This window comes from Dermacentor silvarum, chromosome 1 (assembly GCF_013339745.2).
Source record: "Dermacentor silvarum isolate Dsil-2018 chromosome 1, BIME_Dsil_1.4, whole genome shotgun sequence".
NCBI lineage: Eukaryota > Metazoa > Arthropoda > Arachnida > Ixodida > Ixodidae > Dermacentor > Dermacentor silvarum.
The window spans coordinates 106,057,097-106,063,597 of record NC_051154.1 but is presented as its reverse complement, the minus strand read 5'-3'; positions in this window follow the sequence as shown (position 1 = coordinate 106,063,597).

The window sequence follows — 6,501 nt, the reverse complement described above, 5'->3', positions numbered from 1 at the left end:
GCTTTATTATTTGTGCGCAGATATTTTTGTGTTTGATTGCTGTCAAATTGAGACGGCCGACGGTCCACGTTTATAGCAGACGACACGCTCAGCGGGTGCCGCGCTGTCCGTTCTGCGCCGCCGTCGCCGCCGTCGCCGCTGGTCTCCGCCACTCAGCGCATGCGCACATGGAAGCAAGCTGTTGAGTGTTTTCCACGCGCCTCGACAGATGGCGCTACGAGATGTATAATTTGCGTTGCACGTTTTGTCCCGAGCGAATGCGTTGCGTGGCGGCGGAGTCGGCGCTCCTGCCTTATCTTACTCCGTGGTTGGGACTTCCTACATTCTGCTTCAGCCGTCATTTCATGTAGAGAGGAAGTTGTCCACATCGCGGATACAGCGCTTGCACCTGTTACAGATTCTTCACCTTCATGCGTGAACTTGGCCATTGATGAAGACTACGTCCTGCGTCCTGGTCACGAAGACGTTGTATCCGTAACATCCCGGCAGATCGCCGACGGAGACGCTCTAGTCGCCCCTTCTTCCCGCTGTACTTCTCGTGGAATCCTCATTGCCGCCTGTCTCGTCCGGTTTTCACGTGGCCGCGCCCTTCTGTCTGCCTGCAACACGACCCCAGATCCTGTGATGCTGCCCAAAGGGATGACTGTGGCAACCCTCGCCGACACTCAACCTATCTCTATAGTCACGCTTTGCCCTTCTTCATCGCCAGCACCTACCTCGGGTTTGGATGATTCCTTCCCTCCCCCAGCCGTTCTTGGTTCTGACCTAACCGCCGCGCAGTCCGAAGCCTTACTGGCGGTCTTAGCGAAGCACAAAGCCTGTTTCGATAGCTGTTCCCCTGTGTTGAGCCAAACTTCTGTGGCTTCACACCGCATCGAAACCGATGGTTCCGCTATCATACGACGACGCCCCTATCGTGTCTCGCCGTCCGAACGGAGGGTCATTGAACAACAGGTTGCTGACATGCTTGCGCGGAAGATAATTAGACCTTCATCTAGTTCCTGGGCTTCTCCCGTGGTTCTCGTAAAGAAAAAGGATGGCTCCGTTCGCTTTTGCGTCGACTATCGAGCGCTCAATAAGATCACACGCAAGGACGTATATCCAATACCTCGAATCGACGACGCTTTGGACACACTGCAAGGGGCGGAATATTTCTCCAGCCTTGATCTTCGATCAGGCTATTGGCAAATTCCGATGAACGAGACTGACAAAGAAAAGACCGCATTCGCTACACCAGACGGACTTTATGAATTTAACGTGATGCCTTTTGGTCTTTGTAACGCTCCCGCCACATTTGAGCGCATGATAGATAACGTACTTCGTGGACTAAAATGGAAGACCTGCCTCTGTTATCTTCATCGATTAGACGAAGTTCTCAAGTGCCTTGCAAATGCTGGTCTCCAGATGAATACAAAAAAATGCAAATTTGCAAGCAAGACTATAAAAGTATTGGGCCACGTCGTCTCAAAAGATGGCATCCAGCCAGACCCTGAAAAGATTAGTGCTGTTCTACATTTTCCTCGGCCCCAGCAGCAGAAAGATCTACGTAGTTTCCTCGGCTGGGCTTCATATTTTCGTCGATTTATACGCAACTTTGCTGCCATAGCAGCTCCTCTACACAAGCTACTGGTTACCGGTGCCTCTTTCACATGGACTAACGAATGCGAATCAGCTTTTCAAGCTCTTAAGCAACATCTTACTTCCGGCCCTGTGCTTCGCCACTTCGATGATCGAGCCCCCACCATACTCCATACTGACGCCAGCGCACAAGGTATTGGCGCAATACTTCTGCAACGTAATGCAGCCTCTAAAGAGCAAGTCATCGCATATGCCAGCCGAACACTTTCTCCAGCTGAGCGGAACTACACCATTACAGAGCAAGAGTGCCTGGCTATCGTCTGGTCGATTCAGAAATTTCGTCCATACCTTTACGGCCGCCACTTCACCATCGTCACCGACCATCATGCTCTGTGTTGGCTGTCATCAATGAAAAACATGTCAGGACGCTTAGGACGCTGGATACTCCGCTTGCAGGAATATGACTTTGCAATAACGTACAAGTCTGGAAAAAGTCATCATGATGCAGACGCATTGTCTCGCTGCCCACTCTCGCTCTCTCCCGGTAACGCGCCGTCGCCTTCCCCACCACGTCGTTCCGATGCTACGCCTGCCTCACACCAGCTCTTGATAACACCCCTGGACCTAGCTACGCTTTCATCACGCTCTGATCTCGTCTTGCTTCAGCGGGCCGACTCCTACTGTCGAACTCTCATGGATCGCCTTAGTGGATTCGCCGAACCACCCAACAGCCGCTTGCGACGCCAACTTCGACAATTTCGCCTGCAAAGTGGCGTGCTACACCGCTACGTTTATCACCCAACAGGTCACCGATGGGTCCCAGTTCTACCTCGCTGCCTTCGCCGGCGCGTATTAGAGGCACTTCACGACGACGCATCGGCTGGCCACTTAGGCTTCCACAAGACTTACGACCGCATCAAGACCCGCTGCTTCTGGCCTGGCTTATCCACAACGGTGGCCAAATATATTGCCTCCTGTGCGTCATGTCAGCACCGAAAACGCTCGACTTCCCCTCCTGCCGGTTTACTACAACCTCTGCCTTGCCCGGACGCACCTTTTGAATTTGTTGGCATTGATTTATATGGTCCCTTGCCTTTGACACCCTCTGGTCACCGTTGGATTGTCACTTCGGTCGACCATTTAACCAGATATGCCAAGACTGCCCCTCTGCGAGCCGGTACCGCGTCTGAGGTTGCTGACTTTTTCTTGCGCTCCATCGTCTTGCGCCACGGGGCTCCTCGCGTTCTTCTGACTGAACTATTGCCGAACTTCTGACTGATATATTGCCGCGGGGATGAGAGTAGCAAAAGGGATAGGAAAATTGTATTTACACGATATATACAGAGAGAGACCGCTGCAGGCAAGATGGCAGAACAACACGAGCGCTGCCCAGATCGTCGTCTTCACCGTCTTTTTGGCGCAATCTTCCATGCTCGGCATAGCGCGTAACAATATATATATATATATATATATATATATATATATATATATATATATATATATATCAAGGCCGGCAATGTGTCCGGTATATAATTTCTTCGTTGGGCTGTAGATAACACTTCTTTTAACACGAAAATGTTTTATGCCTGGCTTCATCGAAAATCTGTTCCATGTCGGTACGTCACACAATCATCATGAAGCAAATCCGCGAGATGGCGATACTTTACCGTTTTGTTCCGGCCTAATGGTGAGGAAAGTAGGCGTAGAAATGCTTGCTTTATTAACGAAATTTTGCTCTTGATGACATATGTTTGTTACAATGAGGATATTTAGGTATAATTTATTTTCATTACTCCTCAATAATCTCGTAGAAGAGACGGCTGGCATCCTCGACGCCTATAAAGGTAGCAGGGAAGAAGTTTGGGCGTGTTGGTGGGTCATTGTAATCTTAACTGGGATTCATAGCGCTAAAACGACACAAGGACGAGGAAGAACACGGGACGAGCGCTACTGTTCTTCCTCGTCCTTGTGTCGTTTTAGCGCTATGAATCCCAGTTAAGATTACTATAAAGGTAGTAAATATGGTAAAGTGTCTTGCGGTTGGTCGACCTCAGTCGGCTTCTATACGGGTGTCGGCGTTCCTGGCAGTGTTCCTAGTGCTTTTAAGTGCAAAGCACTTTAGGGGCGCGGGCTGTCGGCGTGTAATGTGATCTCATTTCGTCATGGTGACGTGCAAAAACATTGTCAAAACAAGTGCAGAATTGATCAAAACCGATTCAGAATAACAAGATTCAGAATAATATTCAGAATAAGATTCAGAATAAGAATTCAGATAGGAATAATCAAGCATTGAGCGCATTAATTAGCAGAAACTCGTGAAAATCGTGAAAATCTTGTAATGTGATCTTGTAATGTGTTGTTTTGGCTCGATGTGCGTCGCGGTTTCCCACTAGTCGTGCCTCGGCACAGTTGTCAAAACGGATGATGGATTGCTAAACACAAGATAAACACAAGATAAAACAATATAAACACAAGGGAAACATCGGCGAATCACTACTTCGCACTTCCCCAGCTTTCACGTTGAGTGGAACTGTATTACCGCCGAGTTTTCCAAGGCCACTGTCCCGAACTGGTACCCAATTTTTAACAGCGAAGCTGTTTAATCAAGCCGTAATTTGTGGTTCGTATCAAGGAACTATCATCATCAGCAATGAAAAAAAGAAAATAAACTTTATTCCCGAGGCGGGATTCAAACCCGCATATACCCACGCTCGCAAGGCGAGCGTCGTAGCCACTATGCTATACAGCCATTTTTTTTCTTACATTGTATTTATTGCATCATGTATATGCGAGAAAAATACTATCGGCGAAAAACGTGCAAGCACCAGCCAACACATCTCATATTCATGGCCTAGAAAGGACCTAAAATCTCGTTAAGCACACCCTGCACGCACAAAACTACAAGTAGCTTTGATCTTAAACAGGTGGCAAGTAACTTTGATCCTAAAAAGGTGGCAACGACAAGCAAGGTAACAAGAGATGGTACCAGTCCGGTTGAAACTCTGTCAAGTCATACATGTCCTTCAACAGACCAATCATTTGAGCGTAGTGAAATTTCGACGAAACAACAGGTTGGGCGTTTCTGTCTAACATACGCGTCTTCCATAAGCTGTGTAGTCCAATTAAGAAAAACATATCAAAAGGCACGTCTTCTCCGTGGGGTGCAATCAAGTATCGGATGGTATGGTGATTCAAAATGAAGTCTTTCTTGAGAGTTCTCTGGAGCACATCCCAAAATAATATTGCGTCTTTACAACTTATGAAGCAATGCACTCTAGTCTCAGGTACATCACAAAGGTGACAATTCACAGTGGATACAAAAATTCCTTTTTTGTGCAACCAAGTTTTGACAGGTAATGTTTCACTGTGTAATTTAAAGAACAACGTTTTTGTACATGGGGATAAAGGCATCTTGCGGACTCGTTTAAGTACGTCATTCCCTGGCAAACTGGAGAATGTAGAACGGTAAAGGGGAGGTGGGAAAATCATTGATATCAAATCTTTGTACAGTTGTTTTCTGGACACTGTGTAGAGATACTCAGTAGAAAATCGAACCAAGAGGAACTGCACAGCGAAATATACTTCATACATAAAACCCCACAAACAAGGTCTTTCAGAATATTGGGATTGGGTAATGATCGAGTAAGTTCACTTGTATGAATGATCGTAGTATTGGGTGTGAAGTATCTCGAAAAAAGAAGAAACGCCAAACAATCTGTCGCACATATAGATGCACTAGGCGAAGTCCGCCAGCACATACGTGTCTGAAGATAATATCTCGTCTCATAGGCTCAAAGGTAGAGGACCACACAAAAGTAGCAAATATTCTATGAAATCGTTGAATATAAGTCCGCGCCCAATGAAGTATCTGCGGTAGATAAAATATTTTTGTAACCAGGAACAAGTTACAAGCCGCCGCCCTACCAAATATAGAAAGGTGGTGTGGCGTAAAGGTATCCGCATTACGTTGAAGTGCCGGTACACGTTCCCGCCAGAAATGTATACACTAAGCTTATAGGCATGGAAATCTGTCCGAGCCGGTGTCTATTCTTTCCTCTGTAAAACAGGGTTGTCCGTTATCACCACTTTTATTTGCCCTTTATTTAGAGCCATTGTGTATAAGCATTCTAAAATGCAGTGACATTCATGGCTTTAACATTTTGGACAATAAACTCAAGTGTTGGCTTACGCAGATGATCTTGCCTTTTTCTGCTCAGACTAACCGAGCATTGACAAGGTTGCTATCATTGACTGAAAATTTTGGTATGGCTTCTAGTGCCCAGATAAATTAGTCAAAAAGCTCAGGTCCTTGGTTTGGTTGATGGGGATGTACACCGGACTCAATATGCTGGTATAGAATGGACAACCGTGCCACCTAAATACCTTGGTGTACCTTTAGGCTATACAGCCATGCTTGCAGAACATGCATTTATGCGAACCATATGATTGCGGTCGAGCGTCGTCGTCTTCGTCCACAGCTGGCGCGTTCGCACGCGCTCGTGCCAATGCTCTGCGAGGTGAAGAAGAGGTTTTGTGCACTATGCTCGGGAGAGATAAAGAAAATGAGAGCGAGAGAGAGAGAGAGACGCATTCGCGGAGCGGGTCTGCTGGAACGCGTTGTCGGCATTGCAACGCGGTGGAACGCGGTGACGGCATTAGAAAGTGGTGTCAGTGTTGCAAGCTGCGCTATGCAACGCGCAGTGACGGCCGTAAGTCCGAGAGAGAGAGAGACACGTATGCACGAAGCGGGTCTGCTGGAACGCGTTGTCGGCATTGTGACGTGGTGGAACGCAGTGTTGGCAAACGCGGTGTCGGTGTTGCAAGCTGCGCTAAGCAACGCGCAGTGACAGCCCTAAGTCCGAGACGTGCGAAAAGACATTATCATCATCATGAGTAATAAGATAAAAAGTACGCACGCACTTC